At 35.7% G+C, this 21,677-nt stretch overlaps 1 pseudogene; it reads left to right on the top strand.

Annotated features, from left to right (window-relative positions):
* Positions 1–18,277: 18,277 nt before the first annotated feature.
* Positions 18,278–18,930, top strand: LOC101337693 (large ribosomal subunit protein uL1 pseudogene; annotated as a pseudogene).
* The last annotated feature ends 2,747 nt before the right edge of the window (positions 18,931–21,677 follow it).

The following is a 21,677-nucleotide window of genomic DNA, read 5'->3' on the forward strand; positions in this document are numbered from 1 at the left end:
ATGGCCCACTAATGAGTTGCAACCAGGAGTTTGATAAAACACTATCTAGACTCTAGAGAAGTAATTGAATTGAAGAAGCACATTCTTTGGTTTTTTTTTGTTTTTTTTACTTTTCTTGGTGTCCATACGTAAGTTCTCTACATCTGTGTCTCTATTTCTGCCTTGCAAACAGGTTCATTTATACGATTTTTCTAGATTCCACATATATGCGTTAATAGACGATATTTGTTTTTCTCTTTCTGACTTACTTCACTCTCTGACAGTCTCTAGGTCCATCCACATCTCTACAAATGACCCAGTTTCGTTCCTTTTTATGACTGAGTAATATTCCATTGTATATATATGTACCACATCTTCTTTATCCATTTGTCTGTCAGTGGGCATTTAGGTTGCTTCCATGACCTGGCTATTGTATATAGTGCTTCAGTGAACATTGGGGTGCATGTGTCTTTTTGAATTATGGTTTTCTCTGGGTATATGCCCAGTAGTGCGATTGCTGGGTCATATGGTAATTCTATTTTTAGTTTTTTAAGGAACCTCCATACTGTTCTCCATAGTGGCTGTATCAACTTACATTCCCACCAACAGTGCAAGAGGGTTCCCTTTTCTCCACACCCTCTCCAGCATTTGTTGTTTGTAGATTTTCTGATGATGCCCATTCTGATTGGTGTAGTTTTGATTTGCATTTCTCTAATAATTAGTGTTGTTGAGCAGCTTTTCATGTGCCTCTTGGACATCTGTATGTCTTCTTTGGAGAAATGTCTATTTAGGTCTTCTGCCCATTTTTGGATTGGGTTTTTTTTTTTAATATTGAGCTGCATGAGTTGTTTATATATTTTGGAGATTGATCCTTTGTCCGATTATTCATTTGCAAATATTTTTTCCCATTCTGAGGGTTGTCTTGTCTTGCTTATGGTTTCCTTTGCTGTGCAAAAGCTTTTAAGTTTCATTAGATCCCATTTGTTTATTTTGTTTTTATTTCCATTACTCTAGGAGGTGGATCAAAAAAATATCTTGCTGTGATGTATGTCAAAGAGTGTTCTTCCTGTGTTTTCCTCTAAGAGTTTCTGGTCTTACATTTAGGTCTTTAATCCATTTTGAGTTTATTTTTGGTATGGTGTTAGGGAGTGTTTTAATTTCATTCTTTTACATGTAGCTGTCCACTTCTCCCCACACCACTTATTGAAGAGACTGTCTTTTCTCCATTGTATATCCTTGCCTCCTTTGTCATAGACTAGTTGACCATAGGTGCCTGGGTTTACTTCTGGACTTTCTATCCTGTTCCATTGACCTGTATTTCTGTTTTTGTGCCAGTACCATATTGTCTTGATTACTACAGCTTTGCAGTATAGTCTGAAGTCCAGGAGCCTGATTCCTCCAGCTCCATTTTTTTACCTCAAGATTTCTTTGGCTGTTCGGGGTCTTTTGTGTTTCCATACAAATTATAAGATATTTTGTTCTAGTTCTGTAAAAAATGCCATTGGTAATTTGATAGGGATTGCACAGAATCTGTAGATTGCTTTAGGTAGTATAGTCATTTTCACAGTATTGATTCTTCCAATCCAAGAACGTGGTATATCTCTCCATCTGTTTGTGTGATCTTTGATTTCTTTCATCAGTGTCTTATAGATTTCTGAGTACAGGTCTTTTACCTCCTTAGGTAGGTTTATTCCTAGGTATCTTATTCTTTTTGTTGCAGTGGTGAATGGGATTGTTTCCTTAATTTCTCTTTCTGATCTTTTGTTGTTAGTGTATAGGAATGCAAGAGATTTCTGTGCATTAATTTTGTATCCTGCAACTTTACCAAATTCATTGATTAGCTCTAATAATTTTCTGGTGGCATCTTTAGGATAATTTATGTATAGTATACTGTCATATGCAAACAGTGACAGTTTTACTTCTTCTTTTCCAATTTGTATTCCTTTTATTTCTTTTTCTTCTCTGGTTGCCATGGCTAGGACTTCCAAAACTATGTTGAATAACAGTGGCAAGAGTGGACATCCTTGTCTTGTTCCTGATCTTAGAGGAAATGCTTTCAGTTTTTCACCATTGAGAATAATGTTTGCTATGGGTTTGTCATATATGGCCTTTATTATGTTGAGGTAGGTTCCCTCTATGCCCACTTTCTGGAGAGTTTTTATTATAAATGGGCGTTGAATTCTGTCAGAAGCTTTTTCTGCATCTGTTGAGATAACCATATGGTTTTTCTCCTTCAATTTGTTAATATGGTGTATCACGTTGATTGATTTGCATACATTGAAGAATCCTTGCATCCCATGGATAAATCCCACTTGATCATGGTGTATGATCCTTTTAATGTGTTGTTGGATTCTGTTTGCTCGTATTTTGTTGAGGATTTTTGCATCTATGTTCATCAGTGATATTGCTCTGTAATTTTCTTTTTTTGTAGTATCTTTGTCTGGTTTTGGAATCAGGGTAATGGTGGCCTCATAGAATGAGTTTCAGAGTGTTCCTTCCTCTGCAATTTTTTGGAAGAGTTTGAGAAGGATGGGTGTTAACTCTTCTCTAAATGTTTAATAGATTTCATCTGTGAAGCCATCTGGTCCTGGACTTTTGTTTGTTGGAAGATTTTTAATCCCAGTTTCAATTTCATTACTTGTGATTGGTCTGTTCTTATTTTCTATTTCTTCCTGGTTCAGTCTTGGAAGGTTATACCTTTCTAAGAATTTGTCCATTTCTTCCAGATTGTCCATTTTATGGGCATAGAGTTGCTTGTAGCAGTCTCTCATGATGCTTTGTATTTCTTCAGTGCCTGGTAAAACTTCTCCTTTTTCATTTCTAATTTTATTTGAGTCCTCTCCCTCTCATGTTTTCCTTCATATTATAGCATTTATTTCTTCCTTACATTGTATTCAGACCTGGGATCTTACAGGTTGAAAGATGGAAAGACAGCTTTTATCATTGCTAGCTTCAGGAGTGGAAGAAGTTGTAGCTAGGAACTATCTCATAGAATAACCTGTTAACAGAATGAAACAGCTGTAACTTGGGTTATGACTATTGGATCCTTGCTGGGTACACTTTAAGCCTGTTGTAGAGTTGGTCTTTTATTTTAGATGTACTCAATTCATGTGACAGATGGATCTACGGACTTGCTTTTTTAAGCATAGTGTATGGCTATTTAAAAGAATTCCTTTGAAAAAATTTACAAATTTTCTAATATCCTTTTGCATTACAGCAAATAATATTAGAATGTCAACTCCAGGAAGGCAGGGAGTTTTGTCCATTTTATTCATGGATATATCCCTGACTCCTAGCACACTGCCTGGCACAAGCTGGTGTCCAGTAAATATTTGTTTAATGAATCTCAACATGGTGTTTCCTAAAGATTTCTCCGGCCTTGACATACCTGTCTCCATATAGCGTGGAAAGTTATACACAACGTTGTTGGTTAGCGTTCCTTATCATGTGTTTTCTAGAAGACACTTTGTGCCAAGATCACATTTAAAAAATAACTTCAGTGCAGTTTATGGCATGCCAATTGTACATTAATAAAGCTGTTTACAAAACAAAATAAAAAACTCAAAAAATAACCTCTTTGGTGTAAAATTGTTTCTAGAAGACCCTTGAGCCAAGATCACATTTTAAAAATAACCTCATTAATGTAAAATTGTTGCTTTAAGTGAAACAAATGAGAAACAAACAACCAATGGGAGACAAGAAATTCTAACATAAATAATATCAACCTTTTATTGAATACTTAATAGCTAAGTAGGGAGGGAGGAATTTTGTCATTCAGTTCTCACAATTCAGAGAAGTAAATACTATTTTTAGTCCCTTTTTTGAAGAAATTGAGGTTTAGAGGGCCTAAGGAAATTACTCAAGGTGACACAGCTAGTAAGCAGTTAAAAATGGAATTTGAACCCAGGTCTAGTGTTTTAATCATTATAGTATTTGAGCTTGAAGGTTATTTAGACAGTGAAGTCACCTTATACAATTCAGTTTGAAATTGTATATTTGGCATGTATTTGGCATTTTATTTGTTTATTCATTCATTCATTCATTCAAGCAAACGAGTTGAGAACCTACTTTATAACAGGTATTATGTATACAGTGGTAACCATACTATCTACAGTTGGTTCCTGCTCTCATGACCATAGGATCTGATAGAGCAGACAGATAATATAGACAAGTTCAGAAACAAAAAAGTATAAATTGTGATGAAGGAGGAAACAAAGTGTTATGATAGAAAATAGTAGTAGCTGGGAAACCCTGTGGTGACATTTTAAGATAGAGTTGCCTGGTTGGTCTTTTAAGCTAAGATTCGAAGGATGAGGAACCAGTCTATGTAAGAGTTTTGGGGTAGCTGGTGGGTGATGAGGAGGGAAGGGGGGGTGAGCACTGTGTTCCAGGTGGCAGAATGACCCAAATGGCAGAATGACCCAAATGGCAAGAGCCCTGAGGCAAAAAAAAGTTTGGCTATTTAGACAGGAGCTTTTTGTGGAAGAGGGACAGGAAATGCAGCTGGAGAAGTTGGCCAGGGCCAGATCATACAGGGTCTTATAGGTCATGGAAAGGAGTTTGGATTTTGTTACACATACAAAAAGGGATAGCCATTCTCAGATCAGTCCTGTTAACAGTAACATAATGAGAGGTTCTTAGTTGGAATACTTGGATTGCATCAAATGAAATTTCAAGATCTAATTAATTAACATGTATTACCTTAACTACTGTGTATCCCTTTACTATTATCCAGCCTTCTAACACCGTTTTCAAGAGTGCATGTGTTTTCTTTGGTAATTTTCCTTTTGGAAATGGCCAGCATTTTATTTTAATTTCTCTACTCTCTATCCCATAATACACTGATTGGCTTTTAGAAAGCGTGTGTTGAAGTCGTACTAAGTGACTCAGATATGGATCCTAACCTAACGAACTTGCAGAGTAGCAGCAGAGTTAAGATACATAAAATACTATAAAGGAGAATGTGTTAAGTGGGCAAAAAGATACCAGTAAAGTACTCCTGGGAGTTCAGAAAAGAGATTTCTTTTAGCTCTGGGGGATTCAGGGGGCGGAGTGAGGGGGATTAAGAGAGAGACTTCCTGAAGGAGGTAGCATTTGCTCCCTGTTTTGAAAGGATAAGTGAGATTTAAACATTAGGAAGTTAAGGGCAAAAAATCCTGTTAAAAGTTCCAAGTATAAATGAGTGCCTGTGTGTTTAGCGTGATCCTTAGTACATTGCGGATCCTCAATTTGATATGATTGTCACCAGACCCTTGGGAGGCATCCAGGACTAAAATAGTTAGAAAGTGTTATGCAGTAGGATTGAAGTTCATAGCCCTCTGCAGGAAATTATCTGTAGATCCAGCCAGGGCTCGTTTGTCTTGACTTTCTCAGCTGCTTAAATTTATTAACAAATTATATGGAGGCCTAAAGAATTAGAGAGGCAGTTTTAAAAGAGCATTGGATGGGGAGACGAAGAATCCAATCTTGTTCTATTGCTATCTTGATGTGGGATCTGTTTCTTTGTCTGTAAAATGGAAAATGATGATTCTGTTCCTTCTGCCCCCTTCCTATGAAGGCAGAGATGACTATGAACGGTGATGAAAAAGCTCAGAAGAAAGATACTGCATAAATTACATCAATGAAAACAACAATTAAGAAAGCACTATGATGCAAAATGACATTGTTTAAACTTCTAGGCAGAAGGCTTTGTATAGAACCACGGGGTAATTTGAAATTCTCTCTTCTTTATTTTGAATAAGATATCTCAGTTAGGAAGTTAAAAGAAGACTAGAGATATTTAAATTTGCGGCTAAGTGTGGTCAATTCAGAAGGCATTTTATATGGCTGTCCTGACTAACTGGGTGGGGAGGGTGCGGGTGGTGTCCTTTGATAAAATGTGGAAGTGAAACACTAAACCCAGCACCAGTTTAAAAAGCGGCATTCACAGTAGCTTCAGGATACACTTGTATCAATTACAGTCAAAACATAAAAAATATTTGGAATAAGGCTGAAGATGCTGTACAGAGAAGGATTTCTTAGAAAAGAGGGGTTTCTTGAAAACTAAGGTGCAACCTTGTTATATTTTATTCTGAATGCCGTCGCTGTATAATATATATTGAAAAAAAATCTAAAATTGAAGAATGGTAAAATACATTGTGGTGAAACATTTATTATATCTATCAACCTCCCAATTCTCTCCAGCTTAATATATTTAAATAATTATGATTACTACTTGAAGGAGATTATTCTTTCTGATCTTAATTTGAAGCAATTCTGATTTTAAATACTAAGAAGACAAAAGGAAACTAAGACTTTTAGTTAATGAATAAAGCTATTTCCTAGAGAATTAAAAAAAACTCTCAATACATTTTAACCTTTCAAAATCAGAGCAATACCATCAACTATATATTTGACTTATATATTATTTAATGATTTATAATATATTTTTCAAAGAAAATATTTTGAATGAAACCTTAACTTTTACATGTTAATTTATAAGTAAACCCTAATCCCAAATCAGGGTTTCTAGAGGTTATGTTCTAGTATGTAAAATATTTAGAAAGGTTTAAAAAAATGTATGTTGAAAATACCTCTCTTTTGTCTTTTACACCAAAGTTTTAATATGAAACCGGGTTGAAAGTGGACTGATGTTATGAGAATGAGAAAATAGGCTTTCTTGGAGATGGCATATCAAGAAATGGTTAGCTTTGTATGGTGCAGAATTTTACGTAAGTACTCAAGGCCAGCTTTAAGATACAACATTAACGATACCAATTATATAAATGTTTTCACACTTCTAAACATATTTCTCTACGTTATAACAAAACTTTCCTTATCCTATATATATGTGTATGTATGAGTCTGTGTATATACATGTTTTAAATCTTGCTTATTATTTTGGGCCAAATAAATCCTTAAAACGGGTACAATAGCTGATAATTAAGAGCTATTGGTAATGTTTTTTGATTATTGTAAATAATGAATATTATAATTTAAATGCTTTTTTTTTCTTCCCCCTCTACGTTTTCTTTGTGGTACCATGTATCATTTCCAAGTTCTGTTCTGTAAAGTACTCCAAAATAATTATGAAGTATTGTTACAAAATTAATGTTATAGTTAACCATCAGAAGAAAATCAGTCCCATCATTTTACACTCACATCTAACTTTTGACCCCTAATTAGTATTGGCTTGATTATCCACTTTTCTACAACTTTCTCTTGGAGGCTATTGTCTAAAATAAGAGCCAGCTTCAAATAATGACAGCTTCTTACCCTTAAGGCCGATCAAAAGAACGTGCTTTAGTCTGCAAAGGCCTTTTCAAACAGGATTCTAAAAACGTTTTGTGCATTTGAAAATAAACATATAACTTCCCAATGTTAACTCTCAGAGGGACAACACTCATCTGGAAAGAGAGCAGCTTTACGTAACGCTGCTTTTCTCTGTGTCTGAAATATTATCCATATGGATATAATGCATCTTACTGGAATTTAAGTAGAACTCCTCACCCCCGAGTTCTGTGAGCTGTTATATACTCTTGGCTATTGAACTCTTGGGATATCTGAACCCTGGTCATCGATTCTTGTTCTCAGAGCTCTTTATCCTGCTGTCCTGAGTCGAGTGTTTTGAAACGGGTGTACTCCGCTGAGGTCTCCCTCTGCTGCTTATCCTGTGTTCTGGCAAATCTGTCTTGGCTGACAAAAGATATACATGAATAGTATTTTGTTACAAAGTCTCAAAGGAAGGGTATCATACTGGGTATTAAAATGCATTTTTAAGGCAGCTTGAGGTTGTCTTCAAGTGCAGGGTGGAGGTAAGAGAGTAAGGAACAGCCAGAGGCCTTTAAGGATTGGTGGAGCTCTTTGACGTTATGAAGGGCATTATAAACATCACTGAGGTCTCGCAGGATTGATAGATAGTTGTAGGAGAGGTAGCAGAGGATACCTGTTACCTAAGGGATGTAGTGACTTCAGGGGATTTGAAGAGAACAATTGTTGACTTACAAAGCATCTCCACAGGGGCTATGCTAAAACAACTACATATAGGCCGATTTAGTTTGCACACCTATCTCAGGAATGCAACTCACCGCCCCCCACCCCCAGCCTGCCACCAGGACTAAACAGGATATTCATGCAATTAACCTTTACTTTGGCATAAAAATCTAATAATATTCTGTGATGTAGAGTGGGGTAGGTACCCAGATTTGCTATTTTTCTCAACATTAAGGGCAGTATATAATTTATTCTTTCTTTTGCTTTGGTTATTTAATATAGTAGTCTCCTAAGTGGAGGAAGGTGTAACCAAGGGAGATGAAGAATTCTGAGAGATGAGAGTAGGAATTGTACAATACAGAGGGTTTCTGGGGACTTTGTTTTTTGGTTTGCTTCCAGTTTACTGTGAGGTTATTGCAGTTAGCATTTGTTGGGTTAAGTTAATTTATAGATTATATTATGTAGTTAAATTAAAATAACCTGACAGGGCTTCCCTGGTGGCACAGTGGTTGAGAGTCTGCCTGCTAATGCAGGGGACACGGGTTCGAGCCCTGGTCTGGGAAGATCCCCACATGCCATGGAGCAACTAGGCCCATGAGCCACAACTACTGAGCCTACGTGTCTGGAGCCTGTGCTCTGCAACAAGAGAGGCCGCGATAGTGAGAGGCCCACGCATCGCGATGAAGAGTGGCCCCCGCTTGCCACAACTAGAGAAAGCCCTCGCACAGAAACAAAGACCCAACACAGCAAAATAAATACATTAATTAATAAACTCCTACCCCCAACATCTTAAAAAAAAAACAAAACCTGACAAATTGTACATATAATTTAAGCATGAAAAGATTCCTGAAAAGAAACTTTGAAGATATTGCTAATGATAAAATTGTAGTACCGACTTTTCTCCCCTCCTAGTAGTGGTCTTTCTCAGCCACTTTACAAGATAAAAATAATTATGATCTAATTAGAACTCTGCTCCAACACATTACAAAATAAAAGCAATACATTGGTAGTCTAATTGGAGCTGACAATAAATTGGCCAAAGAACTTTTTATCAAGAAAGAGTTTTTGAAATATGGATTTATATTCACTATTGTTAATGGTAAACTTCATCCTAAATGTGTATTATGCTTTGAGAGTAATAATTCAAAAAATCTTTAAATAGCACTTGTCATAGGGCAGGCACTGTTCTACATGTGTGCATGTACATCAGTGAAGCAGATACGGATGCTTGTTCTAGTGGAGCTTAACTTTCTATCAAGACAATAAAAGATAACACCATTGATATATTACCTTAGAAAGAAATAAGTGTTAAGGAGAAGAGGAACAGGGTAAAGGAATTAGGAGTGCTAGGGGTAGGGCACTGGTACAACTTTATACAGGGTTGTCATGGTAGGCCTTAAAGTGACATTTGAACGGAGACTTGAAGAAGATGTATAATTGTTATGCTATGCTCCTAAGACATCTGCATGCCATGAATTCTTTATTTTATTTATTTATTTAATTTATCTATTTGGTTGCATTGTGTCTTAGTTGTGGCAGGCAGGCTTCTTAGTTGTGGCCTGCCGGCTCCTTAGTTGTGGCATGTGAACTCTTAGTTGTGGCATGCATGTGGGATCTAGTTCCCAGACCAGGGATTGAACCCGGGCCCCTGCATTGGGAGTGCGGAGTCTTAACCACTGTGCCACCAGGGAAGTCCCTCCATGAGTTCTTTAAATTGGGATTTATTTATAGTTATGGAAGATAATATTATGAATATGCTGGGTCCGTACTGTGTACTAGCTTCAATAGCAATATAGAAAAAAGAGAGACTAACATTTATTAAATGACTATTTGGGCTAGGTACTGATTACATTATTTTATATAATCCTGTAAGGCAAATATCATCAGTCCCATTTTATAACTGAGGCTTAGGGGTACCAAGTACCTTGTTTATGATCACACAGCTAAGTAGGTGATAGAGCTGGTGCTGGACATTAATTCCTAATCTTGCTCTCTGTTACAGTACCAGGCCCTGCAAAAAGTTTCATCAGTTGATCACAGCTGGTAGGAGAATTATGTTGAGAAAGATTCTGAGGCCAAATCTAAGAGCCAACAAAAAGAAATACTTTGACCAATGTTTACATATATATATATGTATTTATCTCTACACTGCCATGCTAGTTCTTGAGATAAATATCTCAAAAACAAATGAAAGTCAATTTAAATATAATGATGTAGTTTACAAGTAGTATTTTGAAAGGATCTTTATTTCTTATATGAATCATTTTTTTTTCTAAAACATGACACTTCCCTAATAACCTTTTATACTCTACCAGTGAATAAACTGTTATCAATATGGCCCCTATCTACCTTCCCATAATTCTACTTCTCTGACTTGTTTGTTGGTGTGGTTTTTTCTGTCTAGCATGCTTACACAATCCATTAAAATTACCCATATTTCAAATTACAGCTTCCTAGTAAAATAGAATGCTTCTGTTATTAGGAATGCCTACACAGAGACAAGTGTGTCGGAGATAATGTAGAAAAAATAAATGTACTATATTATGGGGCATAAAATTTTTAAATTTTTAGTTAAACATTTAATAGAGATGGTATAATATAGTGGTTATTGTTAGAGACCATGGAGTCAACCATGCACTACCTAACTAAGTGTATGTTCTGGAAAAAATTACTTAAACTCTATGAAATTTCAGTTTCTTCATCTCAGTAGCATCAGATTCTTGGGTATTTATTAGAATTTGCTTTGTAGTCCAGTATCTGGTATTTATTTATTTTTAAATGTTCCATATGTGCTTGAAAAGAAAGTGTTTTCTATAACAATTGAATTCAGAGTTCTGTCATTAGCTCAAGCATATAAATTGTGTTGTTCAGAATGTCTATAGCTACACACATCTGTATCATTGCTGGGAGAAGTGAGTTAGAATTTAATATCATAATGGTAGGGTTGGCAGTACTTCTCTGCATTTTTACTTTCTGTATTTTAAGGCCATGTTTTTAGGTGCGTATAAATTCAGAATTGTTAGAGCTACCTGGTGAATTTATCTTTTTGTTGTTACGTAGAGATTCTCTTTTGTGCCTATGCATATTTGCTTTAAAGTCTATCTTAACTGATATTAATAATCTATATCAACTTTCTTTTGGTAAGAATTGGAGTGGAATAACTTTTCCACTCCTTTACTTTAAACCTTTCTGTGATATTTTCTTATGTTTTAGGTTTTTCTCTTATAAATATACATGTAAAGTTCTGTTTTATTAATTCAATATGAATTTCTGTTTTTTTTACTGGCAAATTTAGTTGATTTATATTAATTGCAGTTTTTGATATTTATGGTCATCATCTCATTTCCTGCTTTATAGTTACCTAAGCTTTTCTTTGTTCCTTCTCCTTGCCTCAATCTTTTTCTGGTCTCTATTGCTTTGCTTAAGTTTTCTGTATTCTTTTTCTTTCCTTGCTGTTGCTTTGGAAGTTATATATTCAGTTCTCCTTTACTGGTTACCTATACATTTTATTGAAATTTTTATTGTGAAATATTTTATATATACAAAAGAATATATGTAATGTACATATACATCATAAAAAACAATAAAATGAACAACTGTATAACCAACACACAGGTTTAAAAAAAAAAAGAATGTCAACAACTCATTTGAAGCATTCAATGAACTATCTCCTACAATCTTTGCCAGAGATAATTACAATCCTGAGTTTTTAAAACTGTATTTACATTGCTCTTTTAAAAATACTTTTATTGTGTATATTACACACACAACACCCACGAACACACATGCATTTTACATGTTTATGAACTTAAGCAGAATCATACTGTATGTATTCTTTTGCAAATGGCTCTTTTCCCCTCTACATTATGCATTACATTTGTGAGGTTTATCTGGGTTGGTATGCACCCTTCTAATTCGTTCACTTTATAATCTTAAATTTTCCTGATCAATCTGGCTAGAGGTTTATCAATTTTACTGATTTTCTCCAAGAACCATCTTTTAGTTTCATTGATTTTCTGTATTGTTTTTTATTTGTTTAGATCCTTATTACTTCCTTTTTGGCTTATTTTTGGTTTAATTTGCTCTTTTTTTTTCCTAGCTGAAGTCATTGGTTTGAAATCTTTCTTCTTTTTTAATATAGATGTTTTAATGCTATAAATTTTCCTTTGAGTATGATTTAGCAGCATCCCACAGATTTTGATATGCTGTATTTTCAATTTTATATAGTTGAAAACACTTTCTAATTTCTTTTTTGATGTCTTCTTTGACCCATGGGTTATTTAGAAGTTTAGTCTCCCAGTGGTTGCAGATTTTCTACATGTCCTTTTGTTACTGATTTCTAATTTAATTCCATTGTGGTTACTTTGTATGACTTGAATATTTTTAAATATATGAAGACATTTATTGCTGAGAATATGGTCTCTATCATAGTAAATGTTCTATGTACACTTGAAAACAATGTGTATTCTGCTGTTGTTGGATGGAGCGTTCTATAAATGTTAATTAGATCAGATAGGTTGATAGTGTTTTTCGAGTCTTCTGTATATTTGCTGATTTTCTTTCTAGTTATTCTATCAAGTTTGATAGAAGGATATTGAAATCTCTGATAAAGATTGTAGACTTATTTACTTCTTGCCGTTCAATCAGATTTTTCTTCATATATTCTGATGCTTAGTTATTAGGTTCATAAACTTAGGATTTCTAACTTCTTAATGAATTGACCCCTTTATCTTTATGAGATAATTTTCTTTACCCCTGGTAATAGTTTTGTTCTGAAATCTATTTTGATATTAATATAGGCCCTCCAGCTTTTTTTTTTTTTTTTTTTAATGGCCATGACACATGGCATGCAGGATCTTAGTTCCCCAACCAGAGATTGAACCCATGCCTCCTGCAGTGGAAGCGTGGAGTCTTAGCCACTGGACAGCCAGGGAAGTCCCAGCCCCTCCAGCTTTTCACTACTATTAGGATAGAATAACTTTTCCTATTCTTGTACTTTTAACCTATTTATATCTTTATATTCAAAATGGGTTTTTTGTAGGCAGCATATAGTTGGGTTTGCTTTTTTACCCAATTTGGTAACCTACACCTTTTAACTGGGAGTTTTTATACCATTTACATTTAATGTGATTATTTATAATGATTAGGTTTAAATCTACCAGCTTGCTACTTGTTTGATCTTTCTTTGTTCTCCTTTTCCCCCTTTGCTGCCTTCTTTTGGATTGGTGTTTTTATGGTTAAATTTTTAGAATTATCTTATTAGTTATAATTTCCTCTTTATTTTAGTGTTTGATTTAGAAGGTATAGTGTTCATCTTTAATTTATAACAGTTTATTTCAAGTTACACTCATATTTAGTATAAGCACCTTATATTTGTATATTAGTATATTTCCATTGCTCCCCTCCCAGCCTTTGTGCTGATGTCATACATTTCACTTTTACATGTTATACACCCCATACCACATTGTTACTATTTTTATTTATATTTTAATGGGATTTAAATAAGAAAAAAAACGTATATTTACTCACATAGTTATCATTTCTGATGCTCTTTATTTATCTGTTGAGTAGGTCCATATTTCTATCTAGTATGATTTTCCTTTTCCCTAAAGGACATTTCTTTAACATTTCTTGTGGTGCAAATCTGCTCGTGATGAATTCTTTCAGATTTTCTATGTTTGAAATAGTCCTTATTTCACCTTCATTTTTAAAAAGCTTTTTTGAGGTATGATTCACATACATAATTCATGCATTTAAAGTGTAAATTCAGGACTTCCCTGGTAGCACAGTGGTTAAGAATCTGCCTGCCAATGCAGGGGACATGGGTTCGATCCCTGGTCTGGGAAGATCCCACACGCTGTGGAGCAACTAAGCCTGTGTGCCACAACTACTGAGCCTGTGCTCTAGAGCCCGCAAGCCACAACTACTGAGCCCACGTGCTGCAACTACTGAAGCCCATGCACCTAGAGCCTGTGCTCTGCAACAAGAGAAGCCACTGCAATGAGAAGCCCATGCACCACAATGAAGAATAGCCCCTGCTCACTGCAACTAGAGAAAAACCTGTGCACAGCAATGAAGACCCAATGCAGCCAAAAATAAATAAAATTAAATCTTAAAAAAAAAAAAGTGTACGGTTCAACAGTTTTTAGTATCTTCACAATTATGTGCAACTATTACCACAGTCAATTTTAGAATATTTTCATCACCTGAAGAGCCCTGATATTCTTTTTTTTTTTTCCTTTTTTGGCTGCACTACACAGCTTGTGGAATCTCAGTTCCCTGACCAGGGACTGAACCTGGGCCATGGCAGTGAAAGCCCAGAAGCCTAACCACTAGACCACCAGGGACTCACCAAAACTGGTATTCCTTAGCTGTCACTCTCCAGCCCTCTGTTTCCCCCCTCCCCAAGCCCTAAGTAACCACAACACTTTTCTGTCTCTATAGATTTCCTTATTCTAGACTTTAATATGAATGGGATCATGTAGCATGTAGTCTTTTGTAACTGGCTTTTTTCACTTAGCATAATATTTTCAGGGTTCTTCTATAATGCAGTATGTATCAGTACGTTATTTCTTTTTATGGCAGAGTAATATTCCATTGTATGGATACACTATACCTTGTTTATTTATTCATCCATTGGTGGACATTTGGATTGTTTCCACCTTTTGGCTATTATGAATGTTCACCTTCATTTCTGAAAGATATTTTCCCTGTTTATAGGATAGTAGTTCGATAGTTTTTTCTTTCAGTACTTTATAGATGTTTTTCTGCTGGCTTCTTGATTACATTTGCTCTGATGAGTAAATCTGCAGTTATTTTATCCTCATCCTCTGAGTAATGTGACTTTTTTCTCTAGCTGCTTTTAAGATTTTCTCTTTATCACTGATTTTGAGTAATTTATTATAATCTGCCTCGGTGTACTTTATATTTATATGCTTAGGGTTTGTTGAAGTTCTTGGATTTGTGGGTTTATAGTTTTCATCAAATCTGGAAATTTTTTAGCCAGTATTTCTTCAAATATTTTTTCTATCGCTCCCTTTTTTAGAGATTCCAGTTACAAATATACTAGGTCACTTGAAGTTGTTACACAACTTATTGATATTATTTCCTTCCTTCTTTCCTTCCTTCCGTCTCTCTCACTCTCTCTCTTTCTTTCAAGTATTTTTTCTGTGTTTACTGTTGAATAATTTCTATTGCTGTGTCTTCAAGTTCACTGGTGATTTCTTCAGCAATGCCTAATCTGATGTTAATCTCATCCAATACAATTTTCATTTCAGATATTGCAGTTTTTAATCTCTAGAAGTTTGATTTGTTTTTTTTAGTACCTTTAATGTCTCTACTTAACATGTTTAACATTTTCTCTAGCCTTTTGAATATATGAAATGCAGTTATAATAACTCTTTTAATGTTCTTATCTAATAATTCTAACATCTATATTAGTTCTGGGTTGGTTTTGGTTGATTGATTTTTCCTCATTTTGACACACATGTATACTTTAAACATGCATATTTGGCTTAATAATGTCAATATTAATCAATATGTCTAACTCCCTTTCAAATAATAAAGGGACCATAGAACACTTTTAGTCATTCTCTTCCATTGCACATGTGATTGTGATGTACTTTTTGTTCCACTTTGATTGTAAATTAGCAGTATTATTTTTGTTTTGTATCATCAATTCCTCTTCACTGTTACCCACATATTTACCAGTTTCTTTGTCCCTCATTGTTTTTTTGAATTTCTCTTAAAGTTTTGGGTTTGATTTTTCTTCTTTTTTGTAATATGTATTAAATAATTCTTTAAATGAGGATTTATTTGAAATATATTGTCAAAGTCTTTGTCTAATGATAATATCTCTACTATGTTCTCATTTAAAAATCATAATTTAGCTGATTATAGAATTCTGCATTCACAGATATTTTTCCTTGATCTTTTGAATATATTATTCAATTTCTTCTGGCTTCTCTTTATGCTGCTGAGAAGTCTGTTTTCAGCTTAGTTATTTTTCCTTTGTGAATAACTTATGTTTCTTTCTGGCTATTCTGAAGATATTTCTGTTTATCTTTGGTGTTCTGTGGTTTCTTACACTCTGCTAATTGTGTCTTTAATTTCACTTATCCTGTTTGAGACTCATTGTGTCTTGAGTGCATCAATTCTGAAAAAATCTTGTCTACTGTATTTTTAAAGTTATTAAAGAATTGAGATATAATTCACATACCATAAAATTCACCCTTTAAAATGTATATACAATTCAGTGATTTTTAGTATGTTCACAAAGTTGTGCAACCATCATCACTTTCTAATTCCAGAACATTTTTATTGCCTGGAAGTGAAACCCCATATCCATTAGCAATCACTCTCCATTCCTTTCTCTCTCCAGCCCTGGCATCTGGTAATTTACTTTTTGTCCCTGTGGACTTGTCTATGTGCCTATTCTAGACATTCCTTATAATTGTAATCATATAGTATGTGGCATTTTGTGTCTGGCTTCTTTCATTTTGTATAATGTTTTAAATGTTCATCCATGTTATAACATGTATCAGAACTTCATTCCTTTTTGTGGAAAAATAATATTCCCATGTATGGATATAACACATTTTGTTCATTCATCAGTTGATGGCATTTGAGTTGTTTCCACTTTTTGGCTATAGTGAATAATACTGCTATGGATATCCATGTACAAGTTTTTGTGCAGACACAAAACACACTATGTTTAACTTTCTGAAGAATTGCCAAACTGTTTTCCAAAGTGGTTGCACTATTTCAGTAGCCATAATCTCTTGAATATTGCCTTTCTCCTATTCTACCCTCTCCCTTCTTATGGAACTCTCATCAGAGATATGTTGGAGTTTTTTATTTTATATTCCATGTCTCTTTACATTTTCCCAGTTTTTAGCTTTTTGTGCTTCATTCCTCAGATCTGTCTTCCAGTTCATTAATTCTTTTATTCAACTGGTTTAATCTTTCATTCAACCCTTTTCTTGAGTTTTCACTTTAAAGAGTTTAATTTTTTATTTCTGAAAGTACTAACATTTAACAAAAAAGTTGTATAGTTTTATTTTCCTCCTTAATCAATTTATTCTTTTTCATAGTACCTTCTTTTTGATGGCTTTATTCCTTTTTCCATATTCTCTTTCATAATGTTTTATTTCAAGTTCTTGGATGTGGACTCTTGCTCAATGTGGATTGTTTTCTCACATATTTTGTTGTGAGATTACCTTTATTGAGGCTTTTTTTGCTTTTGCTTCTACAGTTGCTTCAGAGAGATCACCAATCATAGCTCAGTCATTGTGTTAACTTCTCAATTTGAGGCTTCCTAAATCATGCATATTATATTCATTTTATCCCCAAGTTTATGAGAGGCACAGGCCTGAAATTTTGAATTTAGGGGGAAGGGTTTTTCCTCCAACTTAAAGCTGAAAAGAGATAGACAAGCTCCTTTCTCACCTTGTCCTGGTAAACATATTTCCTTTCTAGTTCATCTCTTACCAGAAAGAGCTGCCATTTGAGGGTCTTGGCTTTATCTAAGGATTCTTAGCTCCTCATGTACACCCAAATCCTCATTTCTTTTTAGGTTACTGGGACCAAGTTTTCTCCAAGGCAATTAAAGCTCCACCCTACCTTACCTCTTCATTTTGGGCACCTAGGATGGATGGAGTTTTTCCTCCCTCCCTTCCTTCCTTCTCAGTCATACTTTAAAAATAATGTTTATTTTATTTTTTCTAGCATTTCTATGTCTTTGTACTGGATGGTTAATTTTGGATATCTTAGATCATTGTATTATCAGAAGTCTCAGTTTCCTCACCATTAATGTGGGGAAAGTAATTTATTTACTTAAGAGCATTTTTAGAATTAAATGAGATAATATATATAAAGTGCTAAGGTTAGTGCCTGATATGTAAGTGCTCAATAAATGTTAGTTATTACAATTTTTAATTAATACTGATTGAGAAGCCCTAGATAAGAATGCAAATCCACATAAGGAAAATTACTCAAATGAATTTAAAAATTAATATTTTGGCTTCCTCTTAGGATGTAATGTTGCTTCATTTAAAAGTTTGCTCCCGGGCTTCCCTGGTGGCGCAGTGGTTGAGAGTCCACCTGCCGATGCAGGGGACACGGGTTCATGCCCCAGTCCGGGAAGATCCCACATGCAGTAGAGCGGCTGGGCCCATGAGCCATGGCCGCTGAGCCTGCGCGTCTGGAGCCTGTGCTCCGCAACGGGAGAGGCCACAGCAGTGACAGGCCCGCGTACTGAAAAAAAAAAAAAAAAAAAAAAAAAAGTTTGCTCCCTCCCTCTTTTCCGGTTATTGTGGCACGAGGCACTATGAACTGCAAAGTCTCCCGAGACACCCTCTATGGAAGCAGCACGGGAAGTCCTGCACAGTAACCAGCGCAAGCGCCAGATGTTTTTGGAGACGGTGGAGCTTCAGATCAGCCTGAAGAGCTATGACCCTCAGAAGGACAAACACTTCTCGGGCACTGTCAGGCTTAAGTCCACTCCCCTCCCCAAGTTCTCCATATGGGTTCTGGGGGACCAGCAGCATTGTGATGAGGCCAAGGCTGTGGATATCCACCACATGGACATAGAGGCTCTGAAGAAACTCAACAAGAATAAGAAACTGGTCAAGAAGCTGGCCAAGAAGTATGATGCCTTTTTGGCTTCAGAATTTCTGATCAAGCAGATCCCATGAATCTGGGCCCAGATCTGAATAAGGCTGGCAAGTTCCCTTCCTTGCTGACCCACAATGAGAACATGATGGCCAAAGTTGATGAAGTGAAGTACACGATCAAGTTCCAGATGAAGAAGTGCTGTGTCTGGCAGTGGCTGTTGGCCACGTGAAGATGACAGATGATGAGCTTGTGTACAACATCCACTTAGCTGTCAACTTCCTGGTGTCATTGCTCAAGAAAAATTGGCGGAATGGCGGGACTTTGTACATTAAGAGTGCCATGGGCAAGCCCCAGCGCCTGTACTAAGGCACAGCTTAATAAACCATACTCCCACCATTAAAATGTGAACATACAAAACTTACTGCTTGAATATATATGATTTTGTATTATATATCCTGAGTGTCTCACCTCATTTTTATCCTACTCTACTTAGCATGTGGGTGGTCAGGGAAGAGTCTTTATTGATATTTGATGCCTGATTCATTTGGTATGTATATTTTTTTCATTTTACAGATGCATTTCAATTCATCATAAGGTGGCTTATATTATAAACGTGTTTATACTTTATTAAAATATTTACATTAAGCTGACATAAAACTAGATAATTTGAAATTCATTTTATTGAGAAAAAATTAATCTCTCAGTCTTGTTCTAAAATATTTATTTTCCACAAAATATGCACTTTGAAAAACATTGCATAGGTTATTAACAGGCTATCTGGTTTATTTCCACTTAGGAATATAATTCATTGAAAAGAAAGGCATATCTGATTAAAATGCTGTGTGGAAGTGACCTTTTCCATGTTCTTAAAAGAGAGGAATGATGGAAGAAAAAAAAAATAATGTTTTTAATCTGAGTTTTTATGAGATCTTGAAATGGATGCCATTCTTTCTATTTTCTCTCTGTAACAGATATTGTGTTTCTGATTCTGTGTGTGTGTGTGTGTGTGTGTGTGTGTGTGTGTGTGTGTGGTCTCACTTTTGTTAATGTGTCTTCATTTCTCAGTGAAGTGAAAGCTGACCTAGAACCGTGGTCACTCCTGTGTCAAAGTTGCAACAACTGTGGTCACTGAGCAATTACCATGGCAATCTGACTGGTCCTGAAGGGTTAGTTGTGTTAGAACAAGATCTAAAATAATCTGTGGAAGGGAATGAACTGATGATTCAAACTGCAGTGTAATTTGATCTTGTGTCTGTATTTAACCAAAAGAACCAAATTTGTAAACAGATACCTTACTCTGCAGAAGGATAAAAATCCTAGAAAACATTTAAATGCTCTTTGTTTCACTCAGTTGCTTTTTCTTGACAATTTTATTTTAATACTGAAATATTGATAGAGCCCTAAGAAAGACATAGAGGATTGTATGGTGTCTATGTCCAAGTAAAACGCTTTTCTTTTGGAACCATTAAACTTTTTTGAACTGGTATACAAATAAAAAATGTTATTTTTTTCTTTTTTTAAACATGAGATCCTAAAATATTTAAGAGGTGCTTACCTGATACAGATTATTAAAATACAGAAGAAGAATTGAAAGAGTGACAAAGTGTGTAGCAGTAGGACGTGTGTTTTCATTCTTTTTTTTCCAGAGGGATAATAGATTTGTACTGATCCATTTACCTTCTCTCATTTGCTCACATCTATTGTTCAGCTGTGAGATTTTTGGCTGGAGTCAGTACACAGCTGGAAGCCAATGAATATCCTGCCTTTTTCCAAACTGTTCTTTGTTTGTTGCTTTATCCTCGTTCTTTCACTTATTCAGCATCTACTGAGCACCTGTTCTATACCAGGCACTTTGGTAGGTGGTAGAGGGTCCTTATTGAACAAGACAATCAGGGCTCCCTTGATGAGTGTCTAGTCCTGGACAGGTTTTCCCCTCTTTTGCTCTCTTTTCTTTCATTCATGCATTTTCCTGTCCTTTTCTTTCTCGACCCTTTCTTTTTCTTACTTTTATTCTTTCCCTCATTTTCTTACTTCTTTCCCATTCTTTCTTTGGAAATTGTTAAAGGGCTTCCCTTTCTATTTCAGACTTGTCTAAGATCAATAGATGAGACTTCTTTCTTTGCACTGCACTCTTTTCCCATGGGAATTCAGGGACATGCATAACTTTTGGCCTGACTTAGCTGTGTCAGTACCTCCTCTGAGGAAAATTGGTTGCCAGCTGATGAGGGTATCATTTCCTCTACTGCCATGGAATCATACTCCTCTGCCTTTCATCAAGCTGCCAAACTTTGTGAAGAGTGAATCCTTTGGGGAAAGACATCTTCCTGTATCTGTCTACAAGCAATCGTTAATTTTTGTTAAAACCATTTTTTTAAAATTGGTTTTTATAGCCACGTACCTAAATTTATCTCCAATTTGGTTCCATTGGTCACAGAATAGTTTTACCTTACTGGCTGAGTATTTTCATTTCTGCTGAGCTTCCCACAGTGAATATCAGAGAGCATTTTCCAGCAGTATTTTTGTGAAGGGGTAGGGTGGATAAAGCCCTAACATAAATTCCGATATGGCCTTTGTCCTGTTGCTTCCTGACACAATGTAGTAAGAAATCAATGCAGTTAGAGTCACAAATGACAGTAGATAAGGATAAGCAAGCTGGGTTCATCTGAAAGCACAAATGAATCAGAATTATAGGATTTATTTTAGCCCTGGAAGAGTTTTTTTTTTTTTTTTTTCTTCCTTTTCTTTTTTTTTTTGCGGTACACGGGCCTCTCACTGCTGTGGCCTCTCCCGTTGTGGAGCACAGGCTCCGGACGCGCAGGCTCAGCGGCCATGGCTCACGGGCCCAGCCGCTCCGCGGCATGTGGGATCTTCCCAGACCGGGGCACGAACCCGTGTCCCCTGCATCGGCAGGTGGACTCTCAACCACTGCGCCACCAGGGAAGCCCCTGGAAGAGTTTTTCTGATCCACTTCTGCCTCTTTAAAGTTGAAGAGCAGAGATGTCAAGTGACTTGCTAGAGATCACACAGCAAGTTAATAATAGAGCTGGAGCTAGAACTCAGGTCTCAATTCCCAGTTTTCCTTTTACCTGGCAGGATATAGGAAGTAGGGTATA

The sequence above is a fragment of the Tursiops truncatus genome, chromosome 1 (genome assembly GCF_011762595.2).
Source record: "Tursiops truncatus isolate mTurTru1 chromosome 1, mTurTru1.mat.Y, whole genome shotgun sequence".
NCBI classification, from domain to species: domain Eukaryota; kingdom Metazoa; phylum Chordata; class Mammalia; order Artiodactyla; family Delphinidae; genus Tursiops; species Tursiops truncatus.